At 43.3% G+C, this 22,458-nt stretch overlaps 1 protein-coding gene across 1 annotated transcript in view; it reads left to right on the top strand.

Moving 5' to 3' along the window:
• GUCA1C (guanylate cyclase activator 1C) overlaps positions 1-22,458 on the top strand; it is a 45,660-nt gene that overhangs the window by 1,060 nt on the left and 22,142 nt on the right. The gene's annotated exons all lie outside the window — the stretch shown is intronic.

Genomic DNA, 22,458 nt, shown 5'->3' on the forward strand with positions numbered 1-22,458 from the left:
CCCAGTGAGGTTGTAATGACTACTTTACTAGTAAAGCAAAATGCATTAGTGCTTCGTATCAGGGATTCCAGCAGGGATTACATTTGGTGATCCAAGGTCCAGACAAGGAGCATTAATCCCATCTTGGTTTAAACTTTAGAAAATCCCTTTCTCTGACATACTTCATTATGAATATAAGTTAAATTTAGTGTAAGAGCATTTTTAAAATAATAGAGATTTGGGGTGTTTGTGCATGTGATGTGTGTGATGTTACATTGCGCCTAATGGCCCAGGGATTACTAGAGAGCTAATGCTAAATTTTAGCTAGTCATGTGATAAAATCGTATACTGGTAACATTAATATTAATTTGCTTTAACAGTTGTTTAGGTTTTTTTAATATTGAGAAATTACTGTGCTTTAATCTATGTTTATGTATTCTGAGTACTGCTGGTTGCTATAACACAAGACTCTGGGGTATATAATAGAATATTTTGCTTTGTCACAAATGAACTAAGTAGTGTGGACATTTGCTATTTATATTACGTTCATTTGTCATTGGAGGTCGCTAGACAACTACATGGAGGGACTGACTGGTAATTGGTTAATCAGAATCAACTAATTCAAGGAGTGTAGCAGTACGGTTGGCCAGCTAGCAAACTCTGAATCCATTAAAATGAAATCTGATTTGAAGGAAAGATACCAATTTTTTTCTCTCTTAATCACTTACAAATAATGTGCTAATGGTTACACTTCAAATATAGCTTTAACAACATTTTAGAAACTCTTTTTAGCTGCTACAGAATTTCTTGGCCATATGTTAGTTTTCTCCAAGAACTTCTCTCAACTTCCCTATATGTAATCTATGGTTCACAGAGCCAGATATCTAAGTGCTATTAATATTAATTCAGAAATTTTATTTTAGACCAATATTTTGATAACGGTCTAGTATTTTATGGGTGCCTCAGCAAATCAGGGCCTCATAAAACATCTGAGGTTAGATTTCCAGAAACCAAGGATGGGACCTAATACTTCCTGGGAATCAGAGTCTTTAAGGTGTCAAGTTAAGCACCCACAAATGGAAGCACCCAGAATTGCTCGTCACTTGCCAAAACGTTGGCCTAGATATTTGAAAATGTCTGCTGTTTTGATACAGACTTATACATTATGATATCTGCAAGATTATTTTCTGATGTCTAATGCACTGACTTCTCTGATTTCTATTGGGATTTATCCCTTATATTTATCAGGTTGAACATAGCATAAAATTCTTCCACCTCATGCATACATTTAAAATGTTATCTATTAAACTATGGTCCTGCATTACTGAAATTTCTAGTTTTGGCAGCCAACTAAAAAAGGTGGCTCAAAGTTTTGGAAATATGCATCCTCCAGAAATTAATGAAGTTTTTTAAAAATATTTCTACAAAGATCTGTATACTTACTAAGATCAATAAATAATCTAGAAAAGGAAAACTGTTATCAAAATAGTATCTAACCTTATCTTTATGAGTTAAATTCTACATTAGAGAAAAAAAACATGCTTCTCATTTCATCTGGTTAGGGAACCTTCCCCATTTCAGAGAAGTTAGACAACTCGTCTGTTTTAAGATTTCATAAAATCCACCATAAAGCTACTTGTCCCAGACTTTTAACTTAATGTTAAATTATGGATTTGAACTGATGCTGCTTTCCCATTCTGCAAGATATTGGGATGTTGTATAATGCTCATCTGTAGGCTTTTGTAATCTAAGCCCTGGTCTACACTCGGACTTTAGGTCGAATTTAGCAACGTTAAATCGATTTAAACCTGCACCCGTCCACACAGTGAAGCCCTTTATTTCGACTTAAAGGGCTCTTAAAATCGATTTCCTTACTCCACCCCTGACAAGTGGATTAGCGCTTAAATCGACGTTCCCAGCTCAAATTTGGGGTACTGTGGACACAATTCCATGGTATTGGCCTCCGGGAGCTATCCCAGAGTGCTCCATTCTGACCGCTCTGGACAGCACTCTCAACTCAGATGCACTGGCCAGGTAGACAGGAAAAGAACCGCGAACTTTTGAATCTCATTTCCTGTTTGGCCAGCGTGGCAAGCTGCAGGTGACCATGCAGAGCTCATCAGCACAGGTGACCATGATGGAGTCCCAGAATCGCAAAAGAGCTCCAGCATGGACCGAACGGGAGGTACGGGATCTGATCGCTGTTTGGGGAGAGGAATCCGTGCTATCAGAACTCCGTTCCAGTTTTCGAAATGCCAAAACCTTTGTGAAAATCTCCCAGGGCATGAAGGACAGAGGCCATAACAGGGACCCGAAGCAGTGCCGCGTGAAACTGAAGGAGCTGAGGCAAGCCTACCAGAAAACCAGAGAGGCGAACAGCCGCTCTGGGTCAGAGCCCCAAACATGCCGCTTCTATGATGAGCTGCATGCCATTTTAGGGGGTTCAGCCACCACTACCCCAGCCGTGTTGTTTGACTCCTTCAATGGAGATGGAGGCAATATGGAAGCAGGTTTTGGGGACGAAGAAGATGATGAGGAGGAGGAGGTTGTAGATAGCTCACAGCAAGCAAGCGGAGAAACCGGTTTTCCCGACAGCCAGGAACTGTTTCTCACCCTAGACCTGGAGCCAGTACCCCCCGAACCCACCCAAGGCTGCCTCCTGGACCCAGCAGGCGGAGAAGGGACCTCTGGTGAGTGTACCTTTTAAAATGCTATACATGGTTTAAAAGCAAGCATGTGAAAGGATTACTTTGCCCTGGCATTTGCGGTTCTCCTAGATGTAGTCCTAAAGCCTTTGCAAAAGGTTTCTGGGGAGGGCAGCCTTATTTCGTCCTTCATGGTAGGACACTTTATCACTCCAGGCCAGTAACACATACTCGGGAATCACTGTAGAACAAAGCATTGCAGTGTATGTTTGCTGGCATTCAACCAAAATCCGTTCTTTCTCTCTCTGTGTTATCCTCAGGAGAGTGAGATATAATTCATGGTCACCTGGTTGAAATAGGGTGCTTTTCTTCAGGGACACTCAGTATAGCCCATTCCTGCTGGGATGTTTGCCTGTGGCTGAACAGAAATGTTCCCCGCTGTTAGCCACAGGGAGGGGGGAAGGTTGAGGGGGTAGTCACGCGGTGGGAGGAGGCAAAATGCGACCTTGTAACGAAAGCACATGTGCTATGTATGTAATGTTAACAGCAAGGTTTACCCTGAAAGAGTGTAGCGACTGTTTTATAAAATGTGTCTTTTTAAATACCGCTGTCCCTTTTTTTTTCTCCACCAGCTGCATGTGTTTCAATGATCACAGGATCTTCTCCTTCCCAGAGGCTAGTGAAGCTTAGAAAGAAAAAAAAACGCACTCGCGATGAAATGTTCTCCGAGCTCATGCTGTCCTCCCACACTGACAGAGCACAGACGAATGCGTGGAGGCAAATAATGTCAGAGTGCAGGAAAGCACAAAATGACCGGGAGGAGAGGTGGCGGGCTGAAGAGAGTAAGTGGCGGGCTGAAGAGAGTAAGTGGCGGGCTGAAGACAGGGCTGAAGCTCAAATGTGGCGGCAGCGTGATGAGAGGAGGCAGGATTCAATGCTGAGGCTGCTGCAGGACCAAACCAGAATGCTCCAGTGTATGGTTGAGCTGCAGCAAAGGCAGCTGGAGCACAGACTGCCACTGCTGCCCCTCTGTAACCAACCGCCCTCGTCCCCAAGTTCCATAGCCTCCACACCCAGACGCCCAAGAACGCGGTGGGGGGGCCTCCGGCCAACCAGCCACTCCACAACAGAGGATTGCCCAAAAAAAAGAAGGCTGGCATTCAATAAATTTTAAAGTTGTAAACTTTTGAAGTGCTCTGCTCAAAGTGCTGTGTGGCATTTTCCTTCCCTCCTCCACCACCCCTCCTGGGATACCTTGGTAGTCATCTCCCTATTTGTGTGATGAATGAATAACGAATGCATGACTGTGAAGCAGCAATGACTTTATTGCCTCTGCAAGCGGTGATTAAAGGGAGGAGGGGAGGGTGGTTAGCTTACAGGGAAGTAGAGTGAACCAAGGGGCGGGGGGTTTCATCAAGGAGAAACAAACAGAACTTTCACACTGTAGCCTGGCCAGTCATGAAACTGGTTTTCAAAGCTTCTCTGATGCGTACCGCACCCTGCTGAGCTCTTCTAACTGCCCTGGTGTCTGGCTGCGCGTAACCAGCAGCTAGGCGATTTGCCTCAACCTCCCACCCCGCCATAAACGTCTCCCCCTTACTCTCACAGATATTGTGGAGCACACAGCAAGCAGTAATAACAGTGGGAATATTGGTTTCGCTGAGGTCTAAGCGAGTCAGTAAACTGCGCCAGCGCGCCTTTAAACGTCCAAATGCACATTCTACCACCATTCTGCACTTGCTCAGCCTGTAGTTGAACAGCTCCTGACCACTGTCCAGGCTGCCTGTGTACGGCTTCATGAGCCATGGCATTAAGGGGTAGGCTGGGTCCCCAAGGATACATATAGGCATTTCAACATCCCCAACAGTTATTTTCTGGTCTGGGAAGAAAGTCCCTTCCTGCAGCTTTTGAAACAGACCAGAGTTCCTGAAGATGCGAGCGTCATGCACCTTTCCCGGCCATCCCACGTTGATGTTGGTGAAACGTCCCTTGTGATCCACCAGAGCTTGCAGCACTATCGAAAAGTACCCCTTGCGGTTTATGTACTCGCCGGCTTGGTGCTCTGGTGCCAAGATAGGGATATGGGTTCCGTCTATAGCCCCACCACAGTTAGGGAATCCCATTGCAGCAAAGCCATCCACTATGACCTGCACATTTCCCAGGGTTACTACCCTTGATATCAGCAGATCTTTGATTGCGTGAGCTACTTGCATCACAGCAGCCCCCACAGTAGATTTGCCCACTCCAAATTGATTCCCAACTGACCGGTAGCTGTCTGGCATTGCAAGCTTCCACAGGGCTATCGCCACTCGCTTCTCAACTGTGAGGGCTGCTCTCATCCTGGTATTCATGCGCTTCAGGGCAGGGGAAAGCAAGTCACAAAGTTCCATGAAAGTGCCCTTACGCATGCGAAAGTTTCGCAGCCACTGGGAATCGTCCCAGACCTGCAACACTATGCGGTCCCACCAGTCTGTGCTTGTTTCCCGAGCCCAGAATCGGCGTTCCACAGCATGAACCTGCCCCATTAGCACCATGATGCATGCATTGGCAGGGCCCATGCTTTCAGAGAAATCTGTGTCCATGTCCTGATCGCTCACGGGACCGCGCTGACGTCGCCTCCTCGCCCGGTATCGCGTTGCCATGTTCTGGTGCTGCATATACTGCTGGATAATGCGTGTGGTGGTTGATGTGCTCCTAATTGCCAAAATGAGCTCAGCGGCCTCCATGCTTGCCTTGGTATGGCGTCCGCACAGAAAAAAGGCGCGGAACGATTGTCTGCCGTTGCTCTGACGGAGGGAGGGGCGACTGACGACACAGCTTACAGGGTTGGCTTCAGGGAGCTAAAATCAACAAAGGGTGTGCCTGTACATCAAGGAGTATTTCAGGCAGGACTGCATGGAGGGTTCCAATAAGAAATGGTGCACCAAAGTTATCGTTGTTATTGGAACAAGGAGGTTAGCCTGGCCTCTGATTGATACATGGCTAGATTAACCTCGCTGCGCCTTCTCTGTGACTGACTGCAGTGTGATCTAGACAGGGGAGGAGGAAAATGAGTACAAAACAAATCTGGTCTATTTCTTGTTCTGACCCACTCCATCTATCCTTTACATCTTTGGCTGGCAGCAGACAAAAAAGGCGCGAAATGATTGTCTGCCCTTGTTTTCACAGGGGGAGGGAGGGTGGGAATGGGGTCCTGACGATATGTACCCAGAACCACCCGCGACAATGTTTTAGCCCCATCAGGCATTGGGATATCAACCCAGAATTCCAATGGGCAGCGGAGACTGCGGGAACTGTGGGATAGCTACCCACAGTGCAACGCTCCAGAAGTCGACGCTTGCCTCGGTACTGTGGAAGCGCTCCGCCGAGTTAATGCACTTAATGCACTTAGAGCATTTTCTGTGGGGACACACACACTCGAATATATAAAACCGATTTAAAAAAAAACGACTTCTATAAATTCGACCTAATTTCGTAGTGTAGACATACCCTAAAAGACGAGAGTCTTTCTCCTAGGAGGGTTGTCACAGCAGCAGATGTGGGAAAAGTTATTGAAAGGGCAAGAAACTGGTTAGCACCTGTAATATTTTTCTCTTAAAATCAGGGGTATGCTTAAGACTTACATTCTATACCTTTTACAGCCAATACATATAAATAGGGTGGCATCTACCTTAAGATAAAAGACTTTTATCCTTTCCCTTTGCTTGCTCTTTTTGTAGAATTTTTGGCTGAAAAAAACTGAACATCTGTTACAATCGAGTGAATGAACTGGTGTGTTTTACTCAAAGCAGGATGGAATAGAGATATTCTACAGAAGATAAAATGTAGTCTATCTCTTTAAATAAATACATATATTTAGGGTTACAGAATCTAGGTATATTACCTGATCTCTGAACAAGGAGTTAACTACAGCTCAGTTTCCCTCCCTTTTAGTTCAGGGGAGGGATTGAGAGTTGACTGCTTCGAATATGGAGAGAGGGTCTGTGGCAACTCAGGGCCCCATGCTTGGGGGTCATGGAAGTTCTCAACTTGAGGTTCAACCCATTTCTGTTTTGCTCTGATGTGAACTATATAACTTTCTTGTGGTAAAATATGTTATCTGCTGAGCCAGGCTTGCAGTCTGGTATCAGGAGATAAACTTAATTTAGACAAAACAAATTATGTGTTAGCAGTTGAGCCATTCTACAGTGAGATGTGTTGGGTTTTTATGGCCTGGTTCAGATTTTCTCAGTAGCTCTATAATCACTGTGTACTTGATCATCCAGAATGTATTGGCAACTTGTGACAAAAGTAATAACTTAGCAATGCAGTAATTCATGAGAGAAGCAGACAACTGCAGCTGCCAAAGAGAGAGAGAGGGAGATAGTACAGTAAGTGCCTTCTGCCTGTGAAGAGTATATCAAAGTAAAGCCTGTGAAAGTGAAAATACTTGAAGTGAAAATAAGCTCATAGCAAAAATTCTCTCACTAAGGGCAAATTCAGTCAGATAAGTCTCGGGAAAATACACCCTCAAAGAAAAGGAGTGCTTTTACCCTGAAATATTTACAACCAGGTGAAGGTGCTTAAACTTCACCTTGTACTAAAAACCTTTTCATGTGGTGCAAAGGCAAGAAGACTTCAACCTTGATATTTAACCTTCATAGCTGAAGAGAATATCCATTTTTTATCTCCAGTGGCACAAATATGCCTCTCTCTTAGCAAGTGAAGGCCACATCCTCAGCGATGTGAATAAATATAACTCCATTTATTTCAAAAGAGCTAAGCCAATTTATACCTGCTCAGGATTTGGCCCAAAATGTTGAAAGGAGAATTTATAACTCCGTTTGTAGACAGCAGGGGTTGTCTTGTATGTATTGTCACTGATACATAAGCGCTAGAATAGTGTCTTTGATCAAGAAGCGATGTGTTGTAAACTTTCTTAAAGTTCTAAGTAGCAAAATGGTATAGTATAAAAATACTGCCATACACAATGTTTTGTGTTTGGAATTTCTTCAAAGCATAGAGGAAAAAGTCAAAGAAGTTCCACTTACAGTTTTTATAGTTTAAGGGTAATATCTGTCTACTGCACTAACTCTTTTCAGTCTTCTGTGGGTCATATTTGAGCAGTTTATATAGAATATTAAAGAACTACGTTTGCTTTATCTAAAGGTAAGGATATTTTAAAGACACAACTTCACTGTCACACAGGTTTTGAAGATATATGATGAGATGATTAAGCAGACTGTTTGAATTTATATTCTCAAGTTACAGTAATGCATATAATTCCATTGTAAGGATTTTTTAGCCATTTTTGACATTAACTAAAACCAGTATATGACCGATTTTTTTTCAGATTATTGAAGAAGTTTAAAAATCTATAAGGCTTTATTTTGAGATTTTTATATATTTCTTTTCAGAGAGGGTATAATAAAGCAGAGTTTCTTCAATTTTATTGGTGTAGTCCATATCTTAATAGTGTGATTGTGATCCAAAAACTCAAATAACTTCATGGAAGTGGAAATCTGCAATATTTCATTTTGGAAACACCAAAACATTGGTGTGAAAGTTTTTTGGTATTTCTGAAACCCTGCCCACCCTGTACCGGCAAGTGCCTCCTTCCCCCTCCCCAGGGTAACAGCGGCAGCCAGGGCCTCTGGCAGCGGTTTAAGGGCCCTGAGTGGTAACAGCGGCCGGAGCCCTGGGCCCTTTAAATCGTCCCTGGAGCCCCGCAGCCACTTCCCCAGGACTCTGGCAGCAGGGTTCCGGGGACGGGGCTCCAGCTGCCACTACCGCCCCGGGCCCTTTAAATCGTCCCCGGAGCCTGCCGGAGCCCTGGGGAAGTGGCAGTGGGGCTCCGGGGATGATTTAAAGGGCCCAGGGCTCAGCCGCCGCTACCGCCCCAGGCCCTTTAAATCGCTGTCCCGGCCCCACCGCTACCCCAGGGCTCCGGCAGTGGGGCTCTGGCAGCAAATTAAAGGGCCGGGGGCTCCAGCCACTGATGGGAGCCGCAGGCCCTTTAAATTGCGCCTGGGGAAGCCGATCCACTCCAGTACGGCGCACCGGCTCTTACTGGTATGCCATACCGGGGCGTACCGGCTTACTTTCACATCTGACTGTATGGTAGAGCATCTTCTTGCTATCCAGAGATGAGAAATTAAGCCTAGTTTTTCACCAACTAGCCCCCTTTTATCCCAAGTCCTGAAATCCAGGGACAGTCTGAATCTAGTGACTTCAAACAGGGAAGAAATTCTTAAATGTATAAGGGTTATGTGAGTTATGTACCTTTCCAAATACTTTCTAAAGCCAAGTCCACACACCATACAATCACAATGTGTTTGCTTTCTGGAGTTTTGTTTGACTAACAAAAAATGAACCAAGTTCAACTCAAGTCTTTTCCCGGTGATTAGCTGATCCAAAGGATCCTACTTCATCACTGTTCAGCGCACGCTCCAGGTCCTCTTTATATCTCCCTTCTGTCGAGATGGATTAACAAGCCTCCTACCTGCCTTGGTTGGCAGAAACCTCTTAATTCTTTCTCAGCAGAATAAACACCTGCTCTCAGGGGGATATTCTAAGGAGAAAGCTGCCAGCCGTCTATAGGTCATTTGTGAACGCTCTTAAAGAAACATCTTGAGGCTTCGTAGCTCTCTGAATAGTTTCATAGGTCTTCAAGAGTATCTAGATTCATTGCTGTTCAGGTTACTTTTCTCACAAGCTGCACAGCAGTTAAATTTCCAATTCAATCACAGGTTAAAAGTTGCAGGTCCACAGTTCTAGACAATGCCCATAATTCATTAACTTGCATTATTAAAATGTTGGCATTTAATGCACTTCTGGACAGCGTGACTGACTTTCACTGACGAAATAGCTTGCGGCCCTGTAGATTTAAGGGCACTCAGCGCCTTGTGGAAGTTGGTCAGCCCCTTGCAACATCGGAGCCTTAACTCTCAGCATTGTACAGCTCACGCTCTTCTTTTTTTTTCCCCTTCTTAATCTAAAGCATATACAAAAGATTGCAGTGCCCTTAAAGGTCTGCAGTGATGGAAAAAGAAAAGGAGTACTTGTGGCACCTTAGAGACTAACCAATTTATTAGAGCATAAGCTTTCGTGAGCTACAGCTCACTTCCTCAGATGCATATCGTGGAAACTGCAGCAGGCTTTATATATACACAGAGAATATGAAACAATACCTCCTCCCACCCCACTGTCCTGCTGGTAATAGCTTATCTAAAGTGATCATCAGGTGGGCCATTTCCAGCACAAATCCAGGTTTTCTCACCCTCCACCCCCCCCACACAAATTCACTCTCCTGCTGGTGATAGCCCATCCAAAGTGACAACTCTTTACACAATGTGCATGACAATCAAGTTGGGCTATTTCCTGCACAAATCCAGGTTTTCTCACATCCCCCCCACCCCCATACACACACAAACTCACTCTCCTGCTGGTAATAGCTCATCCAAACTGACCACTCTTCAAGTTTAAATCCAAGTTAAACCAGAACATCTGGGGGCGGGGGGTAGGAAAAAACAAGAGGAAACAGGCTACCTTGCATAATGACTTAGCCACTCCCAGTCTCTATTTAAGCCTAAATTAATAGTATCCAATTTGCAAATGAATTCCAATTCAGCAGTTTCTCGCTGGAGTCTGGATTTGAAGTTTTTTTGTTTTAAGATAGCGACCTTCATGTCTGTGATTGCGTGACCAGAGAGATTGAAGTGTTCTCCGACTGGTTTATGAATGTTATAATTCTTGACACCTGATTTGTGTCCATTTATTCTTTTACGTAGAGACTGTCCAGTTTGACCAATGTATATGGCAGAGGGGCATTGCTGGCACATGATGGCATATATCACATTGGTGGATGTGCAGGTGAACGAGCCTCTGATAGTGTGGCTGATGTTATTAGGCCCTGTGATGGTGTCCCCTGAATAGATATGTGGGCACAATTGGCAACGGGCTTTGTTGCAAGGATAAGTTCCTGGGTTAGTGGTTCTGTTGTGTGGTATGTGGTTGTTGGTGAGTATTTGCTTCAGGTTGCGGGGCTGTCTGTAGGCAAGGACTGGCCTGTCTCCTGTGTATATATAAAGCCTGCTGCAGTTTCCACGATATGCATCTGAGGAAGTGAGCTGTAGCTCACGAAAGCTTATGCTCTAATAAATTGGTTAGTCTCTAAGGTGCCACAAGTACTCCTTTTCTTTTTGCGAATACAGACTAACACGGCTGTTACTCTGAAACCTGCAGTGATGGAGATGCCCAGAGTCTGCAGCTCAGGAAATTGGTGTTTACCATCTTATCGCTTACTGTTCAGCAGAATGAGAAGAAAAAAAAGCAATCGGCAGAAAGTGCATCTTCTTGTGCTCTCATTCTCGGTCTATTACTGCAGCCAGGAAAGAAACTCTACTCTTGGGCTATAGAGTATTTTCGGAGGAGACCTAAAACTGATACCCTAATGACTTGAGATTATTAAAGATCCCCAGGCCTGTACTTATAAGTGGTATTCTGGCTCAATTTTAAGGTCAGGTGATGAATTCTGCCTCCTGAACAACTCCCCTAGTTTTCTACCTGAAGAGTTGTTATACACTGTTACTGTGCCCTGTTACAAAGCTGCCATATTTTACAATAGAGGTGGCTACATCTCCGTAGTGGATGACGTGATCTGTGTACAGTTTGCATTTGGGGTGCAGATTGCTTCGGCATTTTTTCAGGAAGATAAGTACCACAGCCTTCTAAGTATTACATTGGTTCTAGTATTGAACATTAGCCTGCCATTGTTAAACCTGTCTTTCTTTAATTGGTTTCTTTTCTAGGAAAAGCTACATTTGTAAACCAAGGAAAGGGTCTTTGGGAGAACAATTATGTGATTGTTCACAAGCTTGTCCCTCCCAGTGTGTTTTGTTAAGTACACTAACATTACAGCTCTGCGGAAAGTATCTGACCTTTGTGTTATGAATTTGGAGAGTTTCCTATTTTAGGGTGAGAATCTAGAGAACAGGTCCAGTTATAAGTCTACATTATCTGAAGAAAGAGCTTCAGGCTACTGGAGTAGAGCTAATTGGCCCGTCACAAGGGCTGACCCTAGTGATGGGCGATCCGGATGGCTGCCCTGACACCAATATTTGGAGTCACCAAATTGTTGCATTCTGAGGTGTCAAATCCGTGGAGGGTAGGGTGGAGGATTGGGGATTTTTTTGTATGTTTTGCAATTCCAAGACCTAGTAAGAAGGGTTGCTATGCACTATAAACTCCCCAACATTTTGCAGAGCATTGAGTCTAGCAAGGTGCCACTCCCCATTAATGAAGTCATCTTAAAACTTGCCAAGGTGGTCTGGCATACCCCAGCCTCATGCACCCCCCACTCCAAAGAGGACAGGAAAGAAATAGTTTGTGCCAGTGTAGGGAACAGAATTTTTATTCACACTTCTCGCCAAACACTTTTTTGTCCAAGCAGTCACTGAAAGAAGCAGGCAACATCAGCTCAGATCCACCCCTTCCAATCAGAAGTATAGCTGGCAAAATCATAGCTGGAGACCAGATCAGTTCACCTGTATGTTAGTTTTGCTCCAAATAGGCATTAGCCTTATAAAAATGTATTTAGTGTTTAGACTCTATGAAATGCTTCTAAGTTGCCGCATGCATCAATCTCACTTGCAATGCCAGTATTCCATGCTATAAGAAAATGCCTCAGTTTTGCTTTATAACTTTGAAAATGTTTGCTCTAAACTTGTGAACCCTGGCATGGGAATTTTCCCCCCACTCATCCAGAAGAATGATCAAAATCAGAAGGAACTTTGCAATACAAATACTTGATTAACAGATCTTGAGTAGGAGTAGAGAAGTTTTAGCACTGTTGGAACAATGTGTCCAGTTCTGGTGCCCACAATTTAAGAAGGATGTTGATAAATGGCAGAGGGTTCAGAGAAAAGAGACATGAGAATAGTTAAAGGATTAGAAAACCTGCCTCATAGCGATAGACTTAAGGTGCTCAATATGTTTAGTTTAACAAAGCAATGGTTACGGGGTGACTTGATTACAGTTTATAAGTATCTCTGTGAGGAACAAATATTTGATAATGAGCTCTTCAGTCTAGCAGGGAAAGGTGCAACATGATCCAATAGCTGGAAGTGGAAGCTAGACAAATTCAGACTGGAAACAAGATGTAATTTTTTAACTGAGAGTAATTAGCGATTGGAACAATTTACTGAGGGTCAGGGTCGATTCCCATTTTTAAATCAAGATTGGATTATTTTTTAAAGATTTTGTTCTGTGAATTTGGGGAAGTTTAATGGTCTGTGTTACACAGGAGGTCAGACTAGATGAGCACAATGGTCCATTGTGGCCTTGGAATCTGTGAATCTATTAATCTTTAGCTGTCACCACTGATCCAGCAATTTCTAATGCTCGTTTTAGGGCCACATCAGCCTCTGGTGATGGCAGTTTTTGGATTGCTTCATTTTGTTTATCATAGAATCATAGAATATTGGGGTTGGAAGGGACCTCAGGAGGTCATCTAGTCCAACCCCCTGCTCAAAAGCAGGACCCACCCCCAATTAAATCATCCCAGCCAGGGCTTTGTCAAGCCTGACCTTAAAAACCTCTAAGGAAGGAGATTCCACCACCTCCCTAGGTAACGCATTCCAGTGTTTCACCACCCTCCTAGTGAAAAAGTTTTTCCTAATATCCAACCTAAACCTCCCCCACTGCAACTTGAGACCATTACTCCTCGTTCTGTCATCTGCTACCATTGAGAACAGTCTAGAGCCATGGTCTTTGGAACCCCCTCTCAGGTAGTTGAAAGCAGCTATCAAATCCCTCCTCATTCTTCTCTTCCGCAGACTAAACAATCCCAGCTCCCTCAGCCTCTCCTCATAACTCATGTGTTCCAGTCCCCTAATCATTTTTGTTGCCCTTCACTGGACTCTTTCCAATTTATCCACATCCTTCTTGTACACAACCTGATTTCAACCTGATCATTATTTAAACTTTCTCAAAACTGGCAGTGTTCTCTTATACTTCCTTAATCCAGCCACACAGTCAGGAGTTAATTTTTTTAATTATTTTGTATTTTTTTCCTGTGTATAAAAGCAGTAATGTGCTATCACCAGTGGCGTTGGGGATAAGTGATTTTTGTAGAATTGCTTCAGTCTCAGTGAATGCTTTATGGGTTTAATAGAAGCTGTTAAACTACAGAAAATTATAAATTTTAGCCCCCATTGCATTCCATAAAACCACGACCTTTTCCCATCAGTTATACTATCAGCTATTGTATACTGTTGCAGTCTCTCCATAGGGGTGGGACAGTCCTTTATTGAACTACAAAATCCATTTTCCCCATATATTTTAGCTGCTGTTTCCAGGCTTTTTAGCTATTGCTAAGTAAATGAAATACCATTCCAGTACAATTTAATATATGTTTCGGGATCCCTTTAAACGATGTAGCACTTTTTGTGTATGTCCTATACAAAGCTGTATATGCAAGTTGTGATGGAGGTAACATATAAGCACCACTGTATGTCTGAGACCTGGAATAAAACCAGGGCAGAGCGTTGGATTTATTTAAATCCATCAGTGTTAGAAGACTAAAAGTCAAAGAAATTGGGTTCTGAGCACTATTCAGGAAGCACATCAGGAGGGAGTCCAACAGAACTTTGGTTTAGAAAAGGCTCCACTCACCCACAGCTTTGATGTCTGAGCTCTTCCTCGCATCACACGTGCCCATTAATTCCTGACGTTTTCCTTCTTAGTTACAATATGCACTGTAACCATTAGTTACAACCATTTAGGGATTAGACTTTTGTGTGTCATTAATAGTTACCATACAGTTTAAAGACAACCAGTTTGAGGATATGCTAACATATTTTTGCGAGTAGTTGCCTTAGCTATCAGTGGAAAAAACCTACTGGATAGAATCACATCCTTGGGAGTTTGAAGAAACAATCTTTTAAGTATCCCTATTAGCTTTGACTTAAACATGTTACAAAACCTTTCTGGTTTAAAACTCTGTATTGAAGGTAATCTCACTTAAGTTATATTTTTAACTGGCTTGTATTATCTCTGTTTCATAAGATGTTTACATTAGCTCTTTAGGGGCAAGGCTTGTGTTTGAATTCTAGTTGGGTGCAAGCCACTGAAGTTGAGAAACGTGTATGAAGTTTCTGATATTAAAAATTTGACTTTTTTTTTTGTTTCATGAAAAAAACAGATCTTGCTCTCCCATAGCCGTGTTGTTTGCATGGTAAAGCAGTAATAAAAGCTTTTGTATCAATAAATTAAGCAGATTTTATACAAAAAATCTAGAGGGAGAAGAGAAATATATAGGAGCAACACTGACCATCATCTTTCTTACTGCAGCTGGCAATAACACCACCATTCACTCTCATATTTAAAATAGAGAGGGACAAAGTGTATGTCTGTGTATCTATATACACACAATCTCTGCTAGGCTGAGACACAAACCAACAAAAATCATTCCTCCCCCACCTTCCACTCCCCCCCTCGAATCAGTTTATTGTGCCCAAGTGATGCTACATAAACTTATCTTGTATGTAAAGTAACTCACATCTTTGGTCTGCAACACTTGCTTATTACAAGGCAGCTTATTAGTAAATTATGAATTGTCAGTTTTGAAGGGACTGGTTACATTGTTTCAGCCCCATATTCAAAGGATCCTTAACATTTAGTTCATCTTTATAGAAAATCCTGTGGAATGCAATAGAAATTAAACCAGTCTATGTTCTACAAATATTTAATTGGATTCTATAGTAACTACTCTAATAACCTATAAACTCTATTAAAGATTTCCATAGATTTCAACTTCCTAAAGAATTGTATAATCAGATTTTTCTATTACACTCTTCAGGATGGTTTAAAAAAAACTATCTCAATCTGTAACAGACTTCCCCATAACAGCAGGTACAGACCTAAGCTTTAGAAGATTTCTTTGTAATCGTATTGTATAATGGTTTGGCTAAGCACACTCTGGCTGGTTATATCATTGTACTGTCAGCTAGGTCCCCAGGCTCCAGAGGCAAATATGCTTTCTGGTGAACTTTAGCTATTTTCTTGTTAAGGTGAGAAAAATAACCTAGAATTCATCTTATAACACACACACACACAACCTTCCTGGCATATTCTAGATATCTTTTTTTAAAATGTGGTAAACATCTTGTGCATCTGTTGTGACTTTGTTCAGTGTTTGGAGATGTCTGTTACCTGTCTCAAAAACAAGTTGTGTTACCCTTTGATTATGCAAAAAGAAAAGGAGGACTTGTGGCACCTTAGAGACTAATCAATTTATTTGAGCATAAGCTTTCATGAGCTGCAGCTCACTTCATCAGATGCTGTAGCTCACGAAAGCTTATGCTCAAATAAATTGGTTAGTCTCTAAGGTGCCACAAGTACTCCTTTTCTTTTTGCCAATACAGACTAACATGGCTGCTACTCTGAAACTTTTGATTATTGTAAGTCTACTAGAAATTTTGCTGGTGACTTTTCACATTGCAGCAATGTTGCTCTGTTGAGAAGAGCGAAGTATTGATGTTCTCTTAAATAAATTGCTTTTTGATCAAGTCCCTCAGTGTATGTACTTCTAATCTGTTCATTTCTAGGTGTATCTAGGGCTGCATGTCTGCTGAAAGTTATGAATATTATCATAAAAGTCCAGGAACTGAGATTTAACATTGTCACATATGAAACTGTGGAATCTTCCAGCGTCACTACTTCTGAGAAGTTGTGGGAACAGTCCATTATGAATGATCATGTGGCTGTGTTCCCAACATCAGTGAGGACTCCCAAGGGCATGGGTTCTTTCCACTGAGCTTCTCTCTATCTCAGGAAGTCTCTTCACTTGCTTCCTCTTTCATCTGTGGCCAGAATGATTTCTCTGACTTTCTGCTGTAATCATTTGAAGGCACTTTGCATTTATCCTTTCCACACCTGACTTCTTGTTCCTGTGGTTTTTCAATACTAGTGCTCCCAAAGTCATAAGCAGCTCTTTTATACTATTAAAATGCAGGTGAGAAGGGTTAACTTCTCCATCCATTAATTGTAGCTTGTATTATTGCTTGAAACATGTCATCTTTGGTTATTTCTCCTTCCATTTCATACCGTATTCCTGATGATCTAACACATGATGTTTTTTCCATAGTCTCACATTATTAGAGTGTGTGCCAGATAATCTGGTAGCATGTGCCCTGGAGATACCATTGCCCACTTTGCCCCCGACTTTTGAGCACCTTAACTTGGCACAATGAAGGGGTGGCATAATGGTGGAACCCCTTCCCTGTTTGCATGATGAGGGGTGACTAGGCCAAATATGAATGGCGTTGCGACCCTGTGCCCAGGTTGTAGCACCATTCTCTCAGAATTGGCCAGGTTGCTCCTTCCTGGTGCACGGGGTTGCAACACCACTCAAATTTGGCCTGTCGGGGTTGCTTCTGCCCCCCCCCACCATATTATCCTCCCCATACATACTTCTTGCAATCCTTCTGGTGCCAATGCCTGGTTGTGTCATCAAACAAAGCATGCACTCTTGACAGCACATCTGTTGTTAATGGATGATGTCCTGGCTGGGACCAGGGTGCATGTTCAGCACTGAAAATCAGGCCCTTTTCAAATGTCAAATTGGGCACCTACAAATGGATTACTCTGTTTGTTAATCTGAGCCTGAATTTCCTTTATCTTCAGGTGTCTGTATGTTCAAAATCATCTGACTCGTAAAATAGTGAAATGTATTCCCTGTGTGACCAATTTCTCTCAATTTCTTTCAATTATTAGAAATCGACTCTTGGATTTATTCAGGTTAAGGTTGCTGCTTCTTGCAATTTCCAGTACTTTCTGCAGTTAATATTCAAGAGCAGTGCTCTTCTACATCCAGTTATCAATATACACTTTCACTCCCAAGATCCAGTGCTCAATGTATTCTAAAAGGCAATGTCAAGAAGGCAGTAACTGTCAAAATGCATTGAAAAAACAAATCTTGCTGCTTTGTGTCCCAGAAAAAGTTGTTTTGTCAAGACATCCAGTTTCTGGAAGGAAAGAAAAAAACAGCTCCTGTCTTCTCCATAAGTTGTTTGTTTTTTGTGGAAAAAGTGGAAATCTTCCTTTTTTAATCCCTGTTTTCGTGTTCAGCTCCTGAAACTCAACACAAAGTTTGTTTCCATCTTCGTAGCAATAAAGGGAGTGATCAGATTCAGATTGTGGGCTGTTCTAATCTATTATTAATTATTTGTAAATTTATATAACAATATTTCCTAGAAGGCTCAACCAAGATTGGACCCCATTTATTTAGGCACTGTAAAAATGAAAGCTGGTCCAATTTTATTTATATATATAATGTGTGTGTGTGAGAGAGAGATTTTTGGTATTGAGAGATGTGGTTTTGACGACAAGCATTTTGCGGGGAAAAATTTCTAATGTTTCCATTTTTAATTTCAAAACAAAAAGTTTTACCAATTCAAAGTTGGTTGAAAATTATCATTTTGAAAATGTGCAAACATCCCAGTTTTTTTAACTTTTCCCAATTTTTTTCACTGGGAAACAGGTTTTTTAAAAAGTGAAAGGAAATAAGTGGGGAAAGTGTGTGTGTTTTTACTTTACCCCTTACCTTATTCCAGGAAAACCCTTTTTTATCATGCTTTTCACTACCAAAATGAAATGGGACAATGTCAAATGTAATGAAAAATCTTTCATTTTTTTGTAATTTTTTCCAATATAGTCTTTGTGTATTGTCACTGGCACTGTTGGAGCTCCCTAAGGCAGGCATTTTTGCCCAAGGTTCACTTCATGGCAATGTGTAAGTACTAAAAATTTGCCTGACTGACTGCACCATCATTCTAAAAATAAATTCTGAGCACCACAACACAGTTGCTCTTTTTTCTCCCATCTGGGGAACAAAATCATATTTGTTAGAATTGTCAAGCTTTAAATCTACTCCCACTCAAAACTCTAGAGTATGATTCCCACTCATCCCTAGAGAACCACCCTGCCTTTGTCAAGCATGCTTCACTCCTTCCAGTCTAAGTGAGAGTGGTTCAGTGCTTTCTTTTGACTATGGTGGCTCAGTGTAACTCAGGGACTCCCTTGGTGCAACTGGCAGAGGACATGGGGTGCACAGGGTTTTATAGGGACCTGGGGTTGGATATCTGCATAATAGTTCATGGAAGGGTGGCATGTGAGGGTCACTACAGAGAGCCAGTTGCTCCCTGGTTGCCACAATAATTGTGAAATGTATGTATGGGTAGTATTTAAGAAGCTATGTATCTATACTGAAATCTATATATTTTTAAGGTCCAGGAGTTAAGGCAAGTCACTGAGAGGTGACATACCTCAGACATGTTTCTTTCAGGCAAGAGATAACAGACACCTATCTCCCTGTCAGGCCTCTTGTGTATTGGGTATTTTATTCCGCACACTATTTGCCTACTTAGCCAAGGACTAAATAAGAGATTGTGAAATTGATAAAAGAGGAAATCTACAGAATGGGGAAAAAAAAAAAGCAGGGAGCGGAGTCCCCTGTTTATGAATAAAGACCAAGGGTGGTTCTATTTTATCTTGATGTGCAAAGGAACACACTAGTATCTTCACCTAGGAGGCAAGCTGACAGCATGCTTTTTCATGAAAGGGGGATCACAGGCAACCCTGGCTATAAAGTGGTGTAAGGATTTTGGGTGAGCATTATGATACAAGACAGATGAGTATCTTGTTAATTAAGTCGAAGCTCTAGAATGAGTGTTATGCTTTTATTTTATATATAATCATGAGTTTCCAATACTTGCTATTACTTAAATCTCTAGGCTTTGTTAAATAAACTTGTGTTTATAGTGAGATCAAATATATCTAAGTGCTGTGTATTGAGCATAGCAGTGATCGGAGGTGTAACTGGTAAGCTGGGGTGTATTGCTTCTTTGGGAACAGCAAATCTGTGAATACTGTGAGTGTCCAGTGGCTGGACACTTCAAGGAGATGCTTGGAGGACTCAAGGGAGCCTGTTACCTGTAGAGTAACAGCAGGGCTTGCAAGGCCTAGGAAGGGACTGCTTGTGTTGCCTGTAGCCAGTGGAGTTGAGGAGCTGACCCACAGTGGGCACAGACAAGGTTTCCTTGCACTAGGGGCAGGCAGTAGTGATGTGTCTCACAACCCTGGGTACCTCTGCAGGGTATCACAGGCAGACTGGTAGCCCCTGTGAATGCTTGAAACACATCAGAAAAGCTTTTGCCATCTCTGTTGGATTTTTAGAAGAGCTGGAATGCCACTAAATATAGCTTGCTACTACACAGTCCTTAATTCTCCAATTACTGATTATAGATCATTTATTATATAACAGTATTACAAACTTGCTGGCGGCCCAGTTGGATGGGTGTCTCTTACCATATTTATGAATTGTAATAACTTTGGCATTTCTCTATTCATTCAGATGTTCTTTCTATTACAGGCAACTTGCTTCATGACCCCCAGATTAGCTGTAAACCTCAGACAGTTAGTCTAAGTTATCAGAATCTGATACTTGGCCAGAGCAAATATTTAACCTCTTCCTTCTATTTTATGAGGTTTCTTAATAAGTGGTTAAAAGGCACGGGGGTGGGGTGTGTTAGTAGTCTAAGCCTTGGATATGAAATCCCTAGACCCTCTAGATTTACAAGTTTATCATCCTAGTAGAGTCAACTCAACCCTTCTGATGTAGCTAAATAGAGTTCTGTGCAGTTTACTGTATAGGAATCCTTCAGATTCAAACTTAAAACCAAGATCCTGTTTGTTCTGCATAGCCCCTGAACGAGCCCATGGTACTCTTGCTAAGAGTGAGGGTTCACCGTTAGTGTTCCTTGCCAAAATTTCCCCTCCCCGCATTGCTAAGCAGTGGCAGAGTGCAACTGGGGTCAAGGGGAAAGTAAGGGGTCATTGGTAGTGCTTGCCTATCCAATGGGTGTACTCCACTGCCATAACCTCCCAGGGGGAGGGGAGAGAAGGGAGAGTAAGGGAGAAGCAAACGTGCCCCACGTTCACCCCACGGGGTGGCTCCTGTCCCATGGCACTGGCCCCAGCTCCCAATTCTGTGTGTTGTGACCTAACCCGTAGGGTTATAGCACCCTTCAGGTTTGGCCCGGCTGCCCCTGTATCATGACACAGGGGCAGCCAGACCAAAGTGAGTGCTGTTGTGACATAGTGCATGAGGTCACAGCACTGTGCATGAGGTCACAGCACCGTGCCTGCGGTGGGCCCCATTGCCCTGCCCAGAGTGGGAGGTGGGGCCCAGCCCCGTGGGGCAGGCTTGCTCACCAGTCTGTTTGAAAATTCATATCCTGGCTGCATGGGGTTACCAAATCGAAACTGAAAAAACAGGACAGGGGGTGGAGGGTAATAGGCGCTTGTATAAGAAAAAGTCCCCAAAAACTGGACTGTCCCTTTAAAAACAGGACACCTGGTCACCCTAGGCTGCCCCTCCTGTCAATTGCGTAATAGGTTTGAAGAGGCCCCACACCGGGGTGAAAGTGAGCCGGTAGGGGCCGGTACTGCCTACCGGTAAGAACCCGCACCAGCCCACATGGAAGCGTTGCCGCGGCCTGCCCTGTCGGTGCCCGTGCTGGTGGGGTCCGTACCGGCCGGGCCACCGCCCGGGGGAGGGGGAGCAGCGACGTTAAAGCGCTGCCGCGGCAAAGGACCCTGCAGCCCTTTAACGTTCCTGCCCCTTTAGGCCCCCCCGGCGGGCGGGAGGGAGGGGAGGTAAAAAGAGAGCAGCTGCCCTGGGGCCGGCGATTTAAAAGGGCCTGGGGCTCCGGACGCCGCTGCCGCTACAGCAGCAATGGCATCATAGAATCATAGAATATCAGGGTTGGAAGGGACCCCAGAAGGTCATCTAGTCCAACCCCCTGCTCAAAGCAGGACCAATTCCCAGTTAAATCATCCCAGCCAGGGCTTTGTCAAGCCTGACCTTAAAAACCTCTAAGGAAGTAGATTCTACCACCTCCCTAGGTAACGCATTCCAGTGTTTCACCACCCTCTTAGTGAAAAAGTTTTTCCTAATATCCAATCTAAACCTCCCCCACTGCAACTTGAGACCATTACTCCTCGTTCTGTCATCTGCTACCATTGAGAACAGTCTAGAGCCATCCTCTTTGGAACCCCCTTTCAGGTAGTTGAAAGCAGCTATCAAACCCCCCTCATTCTTCTCTTCTGCAGGCTAAACAATCCCAGCTCCCTCAGCCTCTCCTCATAACTCATGTGTTCCAGTCCCCTAATCATTTTTGTTGCCCTTCGCTGGACTCTCTCCAATTTATCCACATCCTTCTTGAAGTGTGGGGCCCAAAACTGGACACAGTACTCCAGATGAGGCCTCGCCAATGTCGAATAGAGGGGAACGATCACGTCCCTCGATCTGCTCGCTATGCCCCTACTTATACATCCCAAAATGCCATTGGCCTTCTTGGCAACAAGGGCACACTGCTGACTCGTATCCAGCTTCTCGTCCACTGTCACCCCTAGGTCCTTTTCCGCAGAACTGCTGCCTAGCCATTCGGTCCCTAGTCTGTAGCTGTGCATTGGGTTCTTCCGTCCTAAGTGCAGGACCCTGCACTTATCCTTATTGAACCTCATCAGATTTCTTTTGGCCCAATCCTCCAATTTGTCTAGGTCTTTCTGTATCCTATCCCTCCCCTCCAGCGTATCTACCACTCCTCCCAGTTTAGTATCCTCCGCAAATTTGCTGAGAGTGCAATCTACACCATCCTCCAGATCATTTATGAAGATATTGAACAAAACTGGCCCCAGGACCGACCCTTGGGGTACTCCACTTGATACCGGCTGCCAACTAGATATGGAGCCATTGATCACTACCCGTTGAGCCCGACAATCTAGCCAGCTT

This window comes from Lepidochelys kempii, chromosome 1 (genome assembly GCF_965140285.1).
Source record: "Lepidochelys kempii isolate rLepKem1 chromosome 1, rLepKem1.hap1, whole genome shotgun sequence".
In the NCBI taxonomy this organism is placed as follows: Eukaryota; Metazoa; Chordata; order Testudines; family Cheloniidae; genus Lepidochelys; species Lepidochelys kempii.